The 18,283-nt window shown below is 40.2% G+C and overlaps 1 non-coding gene across 1 annotated transcript; it reads left to right on the top strand.

Annotated features, from left to right (window-relative positions):
• The first annotated feature begins 3,276 nt into the window (after positions 1 to 3,276).
• On the top strand, positions 3,277 to 3,383 carry LOC133290754 (small nucleolar RNA R71). Its single transcript, XR_009748732.1, has one exon. It is a non-coding gene; the product is annotated as a small nucleolar RNA R71 (small nucleolar RNA).
• Positions 3,384 to 18,283: the final 14,900 nt, after the last annotated feature.

Raw genomic sequence — 18,283 nt, 5'->3', positions numbered from 1 at the left:
CTAGCAGATATGACCTGAATTTGTCAAATGCATACACTATTTCCAATAACTCTTTCTCTGTAGTAGCGTAATTCTTTTGTGCCTCATTAAGAATTTTACTGGCATAGTAAATGACATGCAATAGTTTATCCTTCCTTTGCCATAACACTACCCCACAGCAAAATCACTGGCATCACACATAAGCTCAAACGGTAATAAAAAATCAGGTGCCATGATTATAGGTGCAGTGATCAACTTGTCTTTTAACACATTAAATGCATGCAAGCAGTCATCGGTAAACAGAAATTCTTGATCTTTCCCTAACAGCTTGCACAATGGTTTTGCAATTTTTGAAAAGTCTTTAATAAAACGACGGTAAAATCCAGCATGTCCTAGAAAACTCCTCACACCTTTAACATTTGTGGGAGGGGGTAATTTCTCAATAACAGAGATCTTGGCCTTATCTACTTCATTCCCTCTGTTGGACACTTTGTGTCCCAGAACAATCCCCTCTGTCACCATGAAGTGACATTTCTCCCAATTTAGCACAAGATTGCAATCTTGGCATCTTTTCAAAACACAATCCAAGTTTTCTAAACATGCATCAAAAGTAGGACCAAACACAGAAAAATCATCCATGAAAATCTCAATGCATTTTTCTACCATGTCAGAGAATATGGAAAGCATGCACCTTTGAAAAGTTGATGGTGCATTGCATAGTCCAAAAGGCATCCTCCGGTATGAAAAGATTCCATAGGGGCAAGTGAATGCGGTCTTCTCCTGATCTTCCGGAGCCACAGCTATCTGATTGTAGCTAGAGTATCCATCCAAGAAGCAGTAGAAAACATGTCCTGCCAATCTCTCTAGCATCTGGTCCAAAAATGGAATAGGGAAATGGTCCTTCCTGGTTGCTTTATTGAGTCTCCGGTAGTCAATACACATCCTCCAGCCAGTCACTGTTCTTGTGGGGATCAGTTCATTGTTCTCATTTTTCACAACAGTCATCCCTCCTTTCTTGGGCACTGTTTGAACTGGACTCACCCAAGCACTGTCTGAAATAGGGTAAATCATCCCAACATCAAGCAACTTCACCACCTCCTTCCTCACTACCTCCTTCATAGTGGGATTGAGTCTTCTCTGTGGTTGCCTCACTGGTTTGACTTCTTCATCCATTAAAATCTTGTGAGTGCAAAAGGAAGGGTTGATACCCTTAAGATCTGAAAATGACCAGCCCATGGCTGTCTTGTTCTTCTTGAGTACCTCAACCAACTTCACTTCCTCCCCTTCAGACAAAAACGCATTGATAATGGCTGGGTAGGTTTCATCATCCCCAAGGAACACATACTTAAAATTTGAAGGTAGTTCTTTCAGTTCCACCTTAGGTTCTCCCCTAGGAATGTCATCCACCTTCTTTTCAAGCTCTTCAACTACTAGTTCCTCCTGATAAAATTCCCCACTCATTTCTTCCTTACTTTTGTCTTCCTCCAACAACAGGTCTTCTTCTCCTGTCACTTCTTCCACAACCTCTTGTATAATGTCAATCCTGAAACAATCCTCCACATAAACAGGATGTTTAATGGCTTCAAATACATCAATTGTAACTGTCTCTTCATTCACTCTTAGCATCAGCTTCCCCTGTTCAACATCAATCAGGGATCTAGCAGTTGCTAAAAATGGCCTCTCTAGCAGTAGAGGGCTTTCAGTATCTTCTTCTTCCATATCTAGAATAACAAAATCCACTGGAAAAATAAACTTGTCCACCTTGACCAGAACATCTTCAACCACACCTTCTGGTCTCTTGATGGACCTATCTGCAAGGTGCAGAATAAGATTAGTATCCTTCAGGGTGTTGATTCCCAAAGCTCTACATACAGTCAAAGGCATAAGATTTATGCTGGCCCCCAAATCACAGAGTGCCTTCCCTACTTCCACATCTCCAATAGCAATAGGGATGCTAAAACTTCCTGGATCTTTTAATTTTGGTGGAAGCTTCTTTTGGATCAGGGCACTACACTCTTCTGTCAAAGCCACTGTCTCACCATCCTTTAATTTCCTCTTCTTGGACATAAGATCCTTCATGAATTTGGCATTGTGAGTCATGTTCTCCAGGGCCTCAGCAAATGGAATGTTAATCTGCAACTTCTTAAAAATATCCAGAAACCTTGCATAGTGCTGCTTCTAGATTTCCTGCTTCAACCGTTGAGGATAAGGAACTTTAGCATAAGGAGATAGGTTAATTGGTTGGTCCTGCTTGTCAGCCATCTTCTTCTTCTCCCACTTCATCAACTTCTTGGGTGAAGAACTCTTTTCAACCACTACCTCTTCTTCCTTCTTCTTTTCCTCAACTTCCTCTTCTTTATCATTTTCAACTACAACATCTTCAACAACAACTTCCTCCTCACTTTTCTTTTCTCCCACTTTCTTCTCATCACTTTCTTGTTCACCGGTTGGAGCACAAGCCCACTTCTTGTGATGATGGACTTGTAGTGCTCCTTTGGATTCACCATAGTATCACCAGGGAACTTTCCCTGTGGCCTCTCAGCTATCTGCCTAGACAACTGACCAATCTGTGTCTCCAAATTCCGGATGGATGCTTCCTGGTTTCTGAATATTGTCTTAGTCTCCTGCATGAAAGCAGAAGTCTCTTCCCTGAAAGAATTTGACCCCTGGATGTAATCTTGTGTAGTATTTGATAACTAGGCAAAAGCTTTCTCCCATGCAGTAGTATCACTTGGTTGTGATGAGTGTGTTGGAGGAGGATGTAGTGGAGGATTCAACTGATGGTTGGAACTATAACTAAACCCTGGGTGTTGATTCTTGTTCTTCCATGGTGGCATATACACATTTCGCCCCTGGTTGTTGTAATTCCTCTGGTTGTTATGGTCATACCACACTCCATTAACTTCTGCTTGTTCAGCAGGTCTCCCACAATCACAATCATCTGTAACATGGCTTTTCTCACAACTGGCACACACAGAATTAGTGTCCACAGAAGCAACCTTCTGAGAAGAAAGCTGCTTAGTGAGAGAATCAATTTGTTGTTGTTGTTGTTTCTGCACTTGCTGCATCTGGTCATTCTTGGCTAGTAAAGCATCATAGCCATCCAATTTAATAATTCCCATTCTTCTGTCATTCACTGGAGCATTGTCAAACTCCTGAGATGCTAAGGACTCAAAAATGTCAAGGGCTTCCTGAGGAGTCTTGGTTGTCAATGAACCACCAGCTGTGGCATTCACCAATGTCCTAGTAGTGGTTGTCAACCCCTGGAGGAAGATTGCTGCTTGATTCCACACTTTTATCCCGTGTTGTGGGCATTTCCTCAAGAGTGTCTTGAATCTCTCCCAGGCCTCATAGATAGACTCTAATTCTTTCTGCTTGAATCCTGTGATCTCTTCCATCAACTTTGCCCTCTTGGATGCTGAAAAGAATCTGGCCAAGAACTTGGTCTGGAGATCATCCCAAGTTGTAATACTTCCTCGTGGTAGTGACTGTAGCCATCTCCTGGCATCATCCTTCAGTGAATGAGTAAAAAGCCTCAAAAGAATGGCATCTCTGGACACTCCATTAATCTTCACAGTTTCACTTAACAGCAAGAAATTTTCAATGTGCAGGTATGGATCCTCTGCACTTGTTCCAGCAAACTGTTCTTTTTGCACCAACTATACCAGTGCAGGCTTCAATTTGAAATTATTGGGCTCTACTGTAGGTCGAACCACACTTCCAATGGGTGGAATGATAGCAGGAGTCATGTAATCTCCCAGTGTCCTCTGTGGTGGTTGCACATGGTTTTCTGCCATATTCTCTTCATGTACTATAGTACTTGGTTCCTCCCTTTCCAGTAATTGCCTTCTTCTGGCTGCCCTCCTGTTCCTTCTAATTGTCCTTTCTAACTTTGGGTCAAACAACAAAGAAGTTGAATCAAAAGTACCTTGCATACACCAGAATTAAAATGGAACACAAATTCATACAACAAAAATATAAAATACTGAAAATAAAAGATTCAATCTTAACAACTAATGGTGTCTGTCAATGTTGAAAAAAAATTCCCCGGAAACGGCGCCAAAAACTTGTTGTCAGATTAGCAAGTGTACTAGTTAAACAAGTAATAAAATGATGAGTAAAGATCGTTCCCACGAAGAATTGTGTCAAGCACTGACTAACCAAATATTGTTAAGTTGAATCAACCAAAAGATTATGAATTGCATTTATTTCTTGTCACCAGAAATTAAATTTGAGTAAAATTAAAGAATTGATAAACAAATAAAATGTGAATATAATTTAAAACCAGTAGTCAGATGTCAATTTTCCTCAAGAATGAATTTATGGATGAACCAATTTCCATGATGAATATCTACTATGTAATGTTGATCAACCTTTTTCTTATCATCAAGATGTAATGTCTTACTACCTTGATAGACACATTAATTAGAAACCCCAATGTCTTGGTGATTCCTTTCTTAATACATGCATTAATTACTAAGGTCTTAAGATCACATCAGAAATCCTAGCATCAATGTCTTGACTACTAGAACTCTGATGATGAAATTGTCAAATATAGAAACAATGTAAACATGTCTGTTCTACACTACTCCTTAACATGAAGAATTAGTCAAGACAACTTCATACAAATCACATAATAGATAAACAAGAAATATAATTAACCATTCATAAATTCAAACTTGAGTTCCATTGAATCAGACTACAAAGAACTCTACTCAGACATAATTGAAATATAAACAAAGGAAGAAGAAAGATCAAACTCCATTGTCATGATAGTAAGTCTTCAATCTTCAAGTGCAATTACATAGGAAACTAACTAATACAAGAACTAAGTCCTAAAGAATTTGGAAAGTAAGAGAGAGAAGTCAGATCAGAGGATCTGATATGGGAGAGAGAGATAGAATCAGATCTATGACAAATGTGAAGGCCCTTGCCTTTTATAGTGTTACAAATTATAACTGAAAACTAACATGGGCGCTAAAATGTTCATGAATGGGCGTTTTAGCGTCCATGTTTGACGGATGCCCAACTGCTTTTAACTGACTTGGGCGCTAAAACGTGAACTGTTGAATGTTTTAGCGTCCATGTATGGTGAATGCTCAACTGCTTCCAACTGACTCCAACGCTAAAACACTTGGTTTGGACGTTTTAGCGTTCGAGACCAGAGTCTTTTTCCAACAGAAGGGCGCTAAAACGTTTGATCAGGAAGTTTTAGCGCCCAAGACCAGCAACTTTTGTCCTCAGATTGCAGCAGCGCGCTAAAACGTTCTGTGTGGACGTCTTAGCACTCAGCACCAGCAACTTTTGTCCTTCGTTTGCAGGCGTGCTAAAACGTTCTGTGTGGATGTTTTAGCGCTCAACACTTAGGCATTCTCCCTTTCTCCAGAATCTTCTTCTTTCTTTCTGCTGCTCCTTAAACTTTATTTCCCTACAAGACAGTGTAATTTTTCAACAAAGCTTTCAGAACTTTTACTTGAGGGAATTCTAGGACATTAACCTCTTTTTCATCGAATTAATCACACAAATTGATACTAATTCATGCTGAAAAACCTGATGAACTAGGGGTTTATCACTTTAATCGAAATAGGGAATCTTCAATTTACTGACTCTAAAGGCAGATCATCTCATGATCTCTTTTACTGTGCATAGATTCCCGAGTCCTGTGTATGTCATCCCGATTTCTCCGGTTTACAGATAACCTAATCCCTTACAGAGATTTGACGAATTCCTTCAGCTTATCACCCTAGGCCTGTGCTCTTTCAGGACATGCCCAAAAGTATACCTATGAGTCTCCATGTTTCAGGCAGACGAGGTATACAATCAAAACATGCCTTCTAGAACACAGTCTAGGTGACAACTTATGGTCTAAGGAAAGACATAGCCAAATATTAAGAGACTGCTCTAATGATACTTTTGTAAGATTTCCTCATAGAGTCTCTTTGTGGGTCTGTTCAGTGCGAGCTATACCCTTATAAGTCCACCCACGACTCTAGCTAAGACATCTCCATATCTGTAGCTCATGAGGTCTTTACCTTGCATCCGAATACAAGTAGATAAGTCGTGCTAGTCTTACCCGAGATCACTGATCCCCATTCTCAGTGTCTCTAGACTAGGAACATAAAATTAGGAATAAACATCCAATATCCTTGAATTCTCATGATCGTGATCTCATCACAGATACTCAAGAGATACCTATTTTATTCCAAGGGGTTCATCCAGTTACTTATATAAAATATTAACTATAATATTGAGACAAAATATGAAACAGGATAAAGATTGCTTTTTATTTATTTGAGACAATATAAAAGGTCCACATATGTCCTAATCTAATCAAAAGATTGTCACTAGGACATCCATATACTAACAAGCTCCCACTTGGCCTAGAGCCAATCTGACCTAAGTCATATACCTAAAGTCTCATAATGACTATCATGTTTTCTTTGAGAAACAAAATTTGTCAGAGAATCGGCTAGGTTATTATCTGTGGGAACATAATCCATCTTTAGATCTATCCTATCAGTGATTACTCTAATCAGGTGATATCTTCGGAGCACATGTTTATATCTTTGATGAGACCTAGGTTCCTTTGACTGCGCAATGGCTCCAGTGTTGTCCCAAAACAACTGTATGAGCTCATCCACGCTTGGAACCACCCTTAGTTCAGATATGAACTTCTTGATCCACACGGCCTCCTTAGCCGCTTCTGAAGCAGCTATGTATGCAGCTTCTGTCGTTGAATCTGCTGTTGTCTCTTGCTTGGAACTCTTCCAAGATACTGCCCCACCATTTAAAGTGAATACGAACCTTGATTGTGACTTGCAGTCATCTTTGTCACTTTGAAAGCTGGCATCAGTGAATCCTTTCACTGAAAGCTCATCAACCCCACCATAGACCAGAAACGCATCCTTAGTTCTTCTCAAGTACTCAAGGATGGTCTTGATTGCTGTCCAGTGACCCTCTCCAAGTCATACTGGTATCTTCTCGTAATGCTTAAAGCATATGAGACATCTGGTCTCGTACATATCATGGCATACATGATGGATCCAATAGCCGAAGCGTATGGTATTCCACTCATGCGATCCTTCTCAGGCTGTGACTTAGAACACATAGCCTTGGAAAGATGTACCCCATGATTGATAAGAAGAAAACCCATTTTCAACCCTTCCATGCTAAACCTCTTTAGCATCTTGTCATCATACGTGGATTGAGATAAACCCAGCAACCTCTTGGATCTATCTCTATAGATCTTTATACCAAGTATAAACGCCGCTTCTCCCAAATCCTTCGTGGTGAAGCTTTTTGAAAGCCAGTCTTTCGTTGTTTGTAGTGTGGGGATGTCATTTCATATAAGTAATATGTCATCTACATAAAGTACCAAGAAAACGACATTTCTCCCACTAACCTTCTTGTAAACACAAGGTTCATCCTCGTTCTTGATGAAACCGTTACTCTTAACGACTTCATCAAAATGAATATTCCAACTCCTTGATGCTTGCAATAGCAGCATATCACGATCCTAATAGATTTAATCATGGCAATTGGTGAGAAAGTCTCATCATAGTCAACTCCTTGTCTTTGACGATATCCTTTCGCAGCCAACCTAGCTTTGTAGGTTTGAACGTTGCCATTTGCATCAGTCTTTCTTTTTAAAGACCCATTTATTACCGATAGGAACTATTCCTTGCGGTTTAGGAACCAAGGTCCATACCTTGTTTTGATGCATCAAATCTATTTCAGATTCCATGGCTTCAAGCCATTTAGAGGAGTCAACATCCTTGACCGCCTCCTCATAGTTACTAGGTTCATCATCCTCGACGGTTTGTTGATTCTCAATCACAAACCCATACCTCTCAGGTGGATGGATGGTCCTAGTAGACCTACGGAGTTGTGTGTTTACTTCTCCATTGGAGAATGTTGCCTGCGGAGCAGACTCGGGTTCCTCAATCTGTTCTTGTGGTCCTTGAACTTCTTCAAGATCAATCTTACTCCCACTGGCTCCTTGAGAGATCAAATCATTCTCAAGGAACTCAACATTCTTGGACACAAACACCTTGTGTTCATCCATGGAGTAAAAGTAGTATCCCTTAGTACCTTTGGGATACCCCACAAATAGACATTTAGTACTCTCAGCACTAAGCTTGTCTGATGCCAACGCTTTGACATATGCTGGCGATCCCCATACCCTGAGGTAACTCAGGTTGGGTCTCTTACCATTCCATATCTCATATGGTGTAGTCTGAACAGATTTAGACGGTACCCTTTTTAGAAGGTATGCTGCTGTGTCTAAGGCATATCCCCAAAACGATTTTGGAAGTTGAGTTTCACTCATCATAGACCTGACCATGTCTAACAAGGTCCAATTTCTCCTTTTGGAGACACCATTTTGGTGTGGTGTGTAAGGTGCAGTAAACTGCGAGAGAATTCTATTTTCTCTCAGATAATCCTGAAACTCATGGCTAAGATATTCACCACCACGATTTGATCGCAATGTCTTAATCATCTTGCCACACTGTTTCTCTACTTCATTCCTAAACTCTTTGAATTTTTCAAAAGCTTCCGATTTATATCTCATTAGGTACACGTACCCAAATCTCGATTTATCATCAGTAAAAGTAATGAAATAGGAGTATCCTCCTCTAGCCTCTATAGACATTGGGCCACAAACATCAGAGTGAATGAGTTCTAATAACTCACTAACCCTATGACTCTCAAGCCCTTTGGGCTTGTGACGAGTCATTTTCCCAGGTAGACAAGATTCACATTGTCCATAAGATTCCAAATCCATGGAATCTAGGTATCCATTTGCATGCATCCTAGACAATCTTGTTTCGTTTATGTGCCCTAGTCTACAGTGCCAAAGATAAGATTGGTTATCTGTCTTAGGTCGTTTCACATCTACATTGAGCACTTCAGTTCCCATTTCCAAAACATATAAGCCATTTATTAAAGAAGCAGTACCAAAAACAATATCATTCAAAATGATAGAAAATGTACCATCCTTAATAGCGAAAGCAAATCCATCTTGTTCTAAACAAGAAATAGAAATAATGTTTCTAGAAATGCTGGGAACATAAAGACAATTATTCAAATGTAATAAGAGGCCTGCAGGCAAAATGAGGTCGGTATCTCCAACAGCATGAGCAGCAACTCTTGCTCCATCACCAACGCGGAGGTCCACCTTGTTCTTCTCCAATCTTCTAGGGCTCTTAAGCACCTGCAACACATTGCAGATTATGAGAACCACAACCGGTATCCAATACCCATGAAGTCAGATTAGCACAAGAATAATTTATCTCAATCATGTAAATACTTGAGGTAGAAGCATCACCATGCTTCTTGTCCTTCACACTCTTCAGGTAGTCTGGACAATTCCTTTTCCAATGGCCTTTCTTGCCACATTGGAAGCACTCAACATCGCTTTTGTCCTCAGATGCATTCTTACCCTTCTTTTTGCCTTTCTTCTTCTTGGGTTTTCCTTTGTGCTTAAGGGAGTCGCCTTTCGCAGGCTCCTTGCCCTTACCCTTGGCCTTGCTAGGCCCACCAATCAGAAGAGCTTGTGTCCTATCCTTCTTGATAGACACTTCAGCAGTTGTTAACATACTTAACAATTCAGGCAAGCCCACAAGCATCCCATGCATGTTGTAATTCATAATGAATTGACTAAAGGAAGGTGGAAGTGAGGTGAGGACTAAGTCATTACTTAGCTCGGCATCCATGATGAAGCCTAGATTTCCTAGCTTCTCAATGAGTTCGATCATCTTAATAACATGACTGCTCACAGACATGCTCTCAGACATCCTACAAGAGAACAATTCTCTAGAGGCCTCATACCTTTCATGCCTGCCTTTAATATCATACAACTCCTTGAGATGCAGGATAATAGAGGGAGCATCCATATGCTCATGCTACTTTTGCAGTTCAGGCGACATGGATGCCAACATAATGCAGACTGCCATCACATTGTCATCCATGTGCTGTTTGTGGGCCTCGAAATCAAATTCTGTGAACCCATCTTCCCTTTCCCTAGGAGCCATGGGTAATGCAGCATCTAGAATGTAAGCTATCTTTTCGGCCCTAAGAACAATTCTCAAGTTTCGATACCAGTCCATAAAGTTTGAACCGATCAGTTTGTTCGTATCGAGTACTGAGCGCAGTGACAGTGGATTAGTCATACTAAAAACTAAAAAAGATGTAAAGATAATTTAATTAATATATAGACATTTAGTAAAAACAAATTATTAAATACTTTAAATAATTTGCCCCTCCCACTATTTTATCTAAGTCAATGACCCTTACTATATGACTTAGGGTTAATCTACTTTTAGATTTTACCTTAGTGAGATTAAGAGTGCGATTATTTATTTTAACCCCCGTCTGTGACCGCAAGATTAATTTAAATAATGGGTTGATCCTTATCAACAGTATCTCATACCCTATCTTAACATTAGGTTGACAACTCCTTGTCACTTAGTGGTGCATCTCATGCAACCAACCTAGCACTATTACCCTAAGCACATAAGCCTGGCTGAGCCTGCAACTTATGCCTCAGTTAAGCATTAACCAGCACCCTAAGTGTCTCACACTTCTAACACTACTCTTGCTCAACGAAACAGTGGGTCCCAACTGAGTTGTGGAGCACCACTATTTAGAGGAGGTTTAAGTAATATTGGTGGTGGGAGGTAATCGTGCGCTTAATAATTTATTCCTTTTAAGGGTTCCTTTTATTTAGGGTTTACTAAGTCTCATTAAACGCATATGTATGTTATCATGCTAGTCGTAACCTATGTCAAACATCTATCGGTTTACACTAGTCACAATTGGACGTGCATAATAAGGCATACAAACACGATTTGTCCAATTCATGCATACTAGACGTCTTAAGTCATAAAAGCATACATTCGCAATACACTATCTCATGCATACTAGTCGTACAAAGCATACAAGCATATAAAACACTTTAATTTGAGACAGTCATGGTGCTCGCGCATTCGTCCGTCTTGCTTCTCAAGCCACGGCTGCTTGTCGTCTAAACACCATAAATGTAACACCCCAAATGTGTAAATACATATAGGGTGCACCTTCATCATGCATTCAACGCGCGGAAGTCTAAATTTAAACTTTACGAATGCAAATATCAGAGTGCGGAATGGAAACACATAACCATACTTATTCCATATAAAATTAAAAGCGTTAAAACGTCAATACAAAATAAATAACACTAAACATTATTTAATGTAATCCCAAAAAGATTAACTAATCATAAATAAAAACATAATTTATGCCGCATCATAAGCCCAGTCATAATGTGGTTGTGGTTCCTCTAGCCATTGTGTACTTAGTGCTTCATCGAAATTATAATGTGGAAAAGCTTCTATTAATAATTTCATAGCCTCAGTCCATAGGCCTCTATCTGTTAGATCCTTTAGTTTCTCTTCCCAGGTAGGTGGAGTTTCTTCTTCTTTACGTACCAGTCTCTTACCCTTTCTTTCCCACATAACTTTCTTATTACTTTCTTTCATCTTTTCCTGAAATGGGTGGTCAAGGGGGGTGAGATTTTGGGGAAAATCTCAGTAAGGTTCACAGCTGGAGCATTCTCCAACTATGACGCTTACTCCTGCAACAGTTTATAATAACAATACAAAATGGAACATTTAACATCATCATATAAAAATATCATGCCATCATCATCATCATCATATTCCTGCCGGCTTTTACGGACCCAGAGTCCTCGTCAGGTTGCAACTGGAGTATCAGTGCACAGGCCAACATTTAATAGCATGGTTTTAAGTTTCAAAAATATCATAATCACATAATGTAAAGCACTATAAACATATTGCAGTCAGACCATAACTTATCATAGTTTCATAATGGTGGCATACATAGAGAGATTACTTCAACAACTGTAAACACTTACAGTACTTGTCGTTCTTTACTTGTATACTTTCAACTTTTGATCTCTTTACTTGCCTGTTTGCTCCCTTGACTCCCTAACATCATCATATCATCTTTTAGTAACTTATATAACATTCAACATTTGTGTTTTATCCATGTATAGGTCTCGGCTTTGCAGGTTTAATTACCTAGAGGAGTTGTTTTGCTTACTTACCCACTTGTGTAGGTTTTAGGACATTATTAGGTCATCATAACACTTAATAGAATTATTAAAGATTTCATTCTAGGCATGTATAGGTTCGGCCACCATAGATAAACATCTAGGAATATAATTTTTAAAACATGCTTTCAATTATATTATTAACTTAACATGGTTAGATCCTTTCAACATTAATCAAATAAAACCTCTTTTAGCTACATACCATTCGGCCTTATTGCCCTAAAATACCTAAGGGATTACTTCTAAAACATGCTTCTAACATTATTGATATTTTATCATATTTAAATCCTAGAGCATCATTCAAAACATCATCTTATATATTCGGCCAACTAAGGTTATGATCATGCAAAATTGATTTAGAACCTAGGCTACTAAACATGCTAATCTAACATCATCATTTCATCATCTTTCATATCATTTAAACATCTCTTCATGCTTATAATTATCATACATGGTTCGGCCTTCTAGGGATCATATACTTAGGATATCACTTTCATGCTTTTACATGTCATTCCTAACCAAGAAGGTTCATAGGCTTACCTTTGATGATGATCAACGACTTAAGGAAACACTTCTTGACCTTTGACTACTTCGAATCTTCTTGAATGAACTTCCTTCCTCCTTGAACATACAAGGCCGCAAGCTTAAAGAGAGGAGAAGAGGGATTTTCTTGCTTAGAGATGAAGGGTTCTTTGGTGGAATTATTAGGAAGAAGGACTAAGATCCAGGCTTGTATTTGATCTTGGAACAATTAGGTATTTCTCACTAACACACTCACCATTTCGAAGCATTCATGGACTTCACAAAATAAACTAAACTCTTTGTTCTTTCCTTTGGTAGTGCCGCGGCTATAGAGGGAAAAAGGAGAGACTAAAGCTTGTTCAAATAGGCAACCTAGAAGCCTTGCCATTACTTGATTGCTGGTAGGTTTCGATCACATTAAATGAGAGTAAGGTGGTGATTTGTTGTCATAGGTTAGATTGCTTAATTTAGGGACAAGAACATAATGTCAATTTCCTTGATTAAGGAAATTTAGTGATTGCTTGATTTAAGGAATTGATGATGTGTGACTAATCGTAATTAAAAGTTGCTCCCTTGATTTAAGGGATTGATGAGGTGTGACTAATCGTCATAAAGGTTGCTTCCTTGATTTAAGAAACAGAATTATTTGATTGATTGACATATTGTCATCAATTTGCTTGATTTAGGGAAAGTGATTGACTACTAATCATCATAATCCTAACTTCCTTGTTTAAAGGAATTTGACTGGCTTGACTTAAGGAAATTCGATTTGCATTTAATGGCTTGAAAATCAAATAAAATCAAATTCGTTTCCTACACCTAGGCCGCGGATTTTAAATGCTTGGAAGGAAAAGATTTCCTTTAATTTTGGACCATGATTTATTCCTTAAGATTATGGACCTTTAACCTATTAACCTGACCTAATTTGTGCCTATTTTTCCATGATTTTATGACACTTTAAATTGACTTCTTAGAGCTTGTTTTCTCTAGTAAAACCGTGGGCTTCTTGCTTGTAGGGAAAGAATTCTAATTAAATTCCTAGTCATATAGTACTTCTTTAGGTTTATTATGTCATGGCCTTACTTTGGGCTTTAACTTGATTTGGGTTTCATTTACCTTATTGGACTTTACTTTATCATATAGAGCTTTCTTTGTATCACTTGGACTTGTCCACATTAAATGGAATTAAAACTTCCTTTGTTGGGTTATACTTTGATCCATGAATTCATTGGATCCCTAATGCTTATGTCTTTGGTCCATTGGACCCATACTTCTAATTTACTTAATCATAAACTATTTCATCTGAAATGTCTCGTTTATTAATTATCATAATTCTTCATTAATCATGATACAATATTTAGGGTTGTTATATCCTCCCCCACTAATAAAATTTTCGTCCCGAAAATTACTTTAACTCGGGGTACTTCTGTCTAATCTCATCTTCTCGCTCCCAAGTTGCTTCTTCGGGAGTTCTTCCTTGCCATTGCACTTTTACCATGGGTATCACCTTGCTGCGAAGCTGCTTCTCTTCTCTATCCAGAATCTTGATTGGTACCACCGGGATCTTCAAATTAGGTCGTACTTCCACTTCATCCGGTAATACAACATGTGAGGGATCGGCTACATATTTCTTCAATTGGCTAACATGAAATACATCGTGAAGATTTGCCAAATTTGGAGGTAATGCCAACTGATAAGCTACCGGCCCCACCCTTTTCAGAATCTGATAAGGACCGATATAACGCGGACTTAACTTTCTTACACCGAGTGCTCTTCCAATACCTGTAATAGGAGAGAGCTTAACAAATACATGTTCCCCTACTTCAAAGTCTAGGGGTCGGTGCTTCAAATCATAATAACTCTTTTGTCTGTCCTGAGCCTTCTGCATCCTGTCACGAATCATCTTTATCTGCTTAGTTGTTTCGTTCACCATATCTGGCCCAAACATTTCTTTATCGCCCACTTCTTCCCAGCATACAGGTGTTCGACACCTTCTTCCATACAGAGCTTCATACGGGGCCATTCCTATACTTGCATGATGACTGTTGTTGTAAGAAAATTCTGCCAAAGGCAGATACTGATCCCAACAACCTTCTCTTTCTAAAGCGCAACCTCTTAACATGTCTTGTAGTGTCTGTATTGTTCTTTCAGTCTGTCCGTCTGTCTGCGGATGGTACGCCGTACTCAATCGTAATTGAGTTCCGAACGCCTGCTGTAATGAATACCAGAATCGGGATGTAAACTTAGGATCCCGATCACTGATTATACTTTCTGGTACTCCGTGCAGTCTTACAATCTCCTTCACATAAATTTGAGCCAGCTTCTCTGTCGTGTACGTTCCTTTCACCGGTATAAAGTGTGCTGACTTGGTCAATCTGTCGACCACTACCCAGATGGCATCGTAGCCTGCTTGAGTTCTGGGTAGACTGGTTACAAAGTCCATAGAAATACTTTGCCATTTTCATTCGGGAATATGCAAGGGCTGTAGGGTGCCCGCTGGTCGTTGATGCTCTATCTTTACTTTCTGGCACACCATACATTTGCTTACGAATCTTCCAACATCTCTCTTCATTCTTTTCCACCAGAAATTATTCTTCATGTCTGCGTACATTTTGGTGGCTCCTGGGTGAATCGAGTACTAACTCTTGTGGGTTATTTCCATCACTTCATCTCTCAAGAGTCGTGTAGGGACGACAATTTTCCCTTGAAAGGTAATTATACCTTGTTGATTTAAACTAACTCCAGGTTGATTTCTTAACCGTTTCAAACAATCTACGGCTTGTTGGGCTTCCTTGATCCTCTCTAAGAGTTCATCTTGGATTTGTACTGCGTAATATTCCTGTCCGCAATCACTGTTTACCACTGCGAGATTTAAATCTCGGAAATCTTCAATCAATTGTTGTTCGGCTATCATCGTACTTGCAATTCCTCTGACTTTTCTGCTCAAGGCATCAGCAACTACATTCGCCTTGCCGGGATGATACTTTAGTTCAAAGTCATAATCTTTCAGGAATTCCATCCATCGGCGCTGTCTCATGTTCAGCTCCTTCTGATCAAATAAGTACTTGAGGCTTTTGTGGTCACTATATACTGTCGTAGTAGCACCGTATAAGTGATGACGCCATATCTTCAAAGCAAATACGATTGCTGCCAACTCAAGATCATGAGTGGGATAATTCTCTTCATGTGACTTCAACTGTCGAGATGCGTACGCGACTGGTCTGCCATTTTGCATAAGCACACATCCCAAACACATCTTTGAGGCATCATAATAAACTTCAAATGGTTCTTCAGGGTTTGGTAATGTCAGCACTGGGGCTGTCGTCAGCATCTTCTTTAACTCCTGAAAGCAAACTTCGCATTCATCAGTCCACACAAAAGGGACTTCCTTCCTTGTCAATCGGGTGAGTGGTAACACCCGCTTCGAGAATCCTTCAATAAATCTTCTATAATACCCTGCCAATCCAAGAAAGCTTCTTATCTCTGTGACCGTCTTGGGTCGCTCCCAGTCAACTACTGCTTTGATTTTACTGGGGTCCACCGCTACTCCTTTATCTGATATCACATGCCCAAGGAATTGAATCTCGGCCAGCCAAAATTCACATTTGGATGGTTTGGCGTATAGCTGTTTCTCCTGTAATATTTGCAGCACGATTCTCAGATGCTCCTCATGCTCCTCCTTGCTCTTTGAGTATATCAATATGTCATCGATAAACACGACAACAAATTGATCCAGATACGGTTTGAATATTTGATTCATATACCCCATGAACACTGCTGGGGCATTTGTCAGTCCGAAAGGAATGACCAGGTACTCGTAGTGCCCATATCTTGATCTGAATGCTGTCTTCGGAACGTCTTCCGGCTTGATCCGGATCTGATGATATCCTGATCGGAGATCGATCTTTGAAAATACTCTTGCACCTCTCAGCTGATCAATTAAGTCCTCAATACGAGGCAGTGGGTACTTGTTCTTCACAGTAACCTTGTTGAGTTGTCGGTAATCCGTGCATAGTCTCATTGACCCGTCCTTCTTCTTCACAAATAATATTGGCACTCCCCATGGAGACACACTGGGTCTGATAAAGTTTTTCTTTATTAAGTCTTCCAATTGCTTCTTTAATTCCACAAGTTCAAGTGGTGACATACGGTAGGGCGCAATTGAAATTGGCCCAGTTCCCGATACTAGCTCAATTGAAAATTGTACCTCTCGTTCTGGAGGGAAATTGGTGATATCATCAGGAAAAACATCCTCAAACTCCTTAACCACTAGAATGTTGGACAGTGGTATCTCTTCTTCTCCTACAAGAGTTCCCATCATCATTATGGAGCATTCTCCTGTTTCAGGCGCTGAGTTTTCTTCCGCTCCTTCTTTGCCGATAATCAAACTGCGATTGCTGCAGTCAATCACCACTCGCTGCTTGGCGAGCCAGTCCATCCCTAGAATCACATTGATCTTCTCTAGTGGGAGGACTATGAAGTCCTGTTTGTACTTCTTTCCTTCATAGATAAATGCGACGTCTCTACATAGTAGGTACGCCTTAGCAACTTTTCCCGTCACGGTCATGATCCGCATAGGTACTTGCAGTCTATCAGTAAATAAATCGTACGCTTTCGCCACATAATCGGCGACAAAAGAATTCGTAGCACCAGAATCAAATAGTACATCTAAATTTTCATGGCAAATATAGATCGTACCTTTGACCAGTTCAGCTGCCTGGTCTGCCGTGTGTTGATCAAGGGTGTAAACTCTGCCCATCCTTGGTGCTTCTTCTGTTGCTTGTTGGTTTCCCCATAGTGGACAGTTCTCGACATAGTGTCCTTCTTTTCCACACTTGTAGCAGTTTGGGGTTCCACTTAGACAGTTACCGTATTGGGGCTTCTTGCATTTTGGACAGTTCGGAGGTTTGTTGTTGTGGCTGTTGTTTCCCCAGTAGTTTCCGGGTCTCTTGAACTTGTTGTCATCTCGCCTGGGCTGCCAGGGCTTTCCTCCGTTGTTTCCTCGCCATGGTCCAGTCTTTCCTTTATAACCATTTCCGCTAGCTTCCACGGGTTTCTTCTGTTGGCCAATAGCTTCCACTCTTCTGCATCGATTGATTAGGGTTGCAAAGTCACATGGGTCGTTGCCGGCTACTAGCTCAGCAATTCTGGGATTCAGACCCCTTTGAAACTTCGCCATCAGAAAGTCTGGTAAAGGCATTGCTCCTCTGTACGTTGCCAATCTTAGTAACTCATTAAACTTAGCATGATATTGGTCCACCGTCATCGTTCCTTGAACCAGTTTGTCAAATTCTCCTTGTTTACTATCCCGGATTGACATCGGAAAGTATTTCTCCAAGAACATTTCCTCGAACACGGCCCAAGTAATAACCGCATTCTGCATTTCCAACGGTTGGGACGCATTCGCCCACCAGTGGTGAGCATCTCCTTCCAGCATGTACGTCGAGAATAGCACCTTCTGATCGTCGGTGCATTGGATAACTCGAAAAATCTTGTCCATTGCTTGCAGCCATTGTACAGCTGCCATTGAGTCAGGACTTCCTTGAAAGGAGGGTGGTTTGTGCTTTCTAAACGTCAACAGTAGTCCTTGGTTATCTTGACCTGCCGCACCGTTTCCTGGAGGAGGTCGGGGTCCTTCACCATGACCCCCGGCTCCTGTTCCCGAGCCGC

Source organism: Gastrolobium bilobum, unplaced genomic scaffold, assembly GCF_033153095.1.
Source record: "Gastrolobium bilobum isolate Gb01-03AN ecotype WA unplaced genomic scaffold, APGP_CSIRO_Gbil_v1 utg33546, whole genome shotgun sequence".
Taxonomy (NCBI): Eukaryota; Viridiplantae; Streptophyta; class Magnoliopsida; order Fabales; family Fabaceae; genus Gastrolobium; species Gastrolobium bilobum.
Note: the sequence above shows the minus strand (reverse complement) of the source record. Positions and strands in the feature narration are given on the sequence as shown.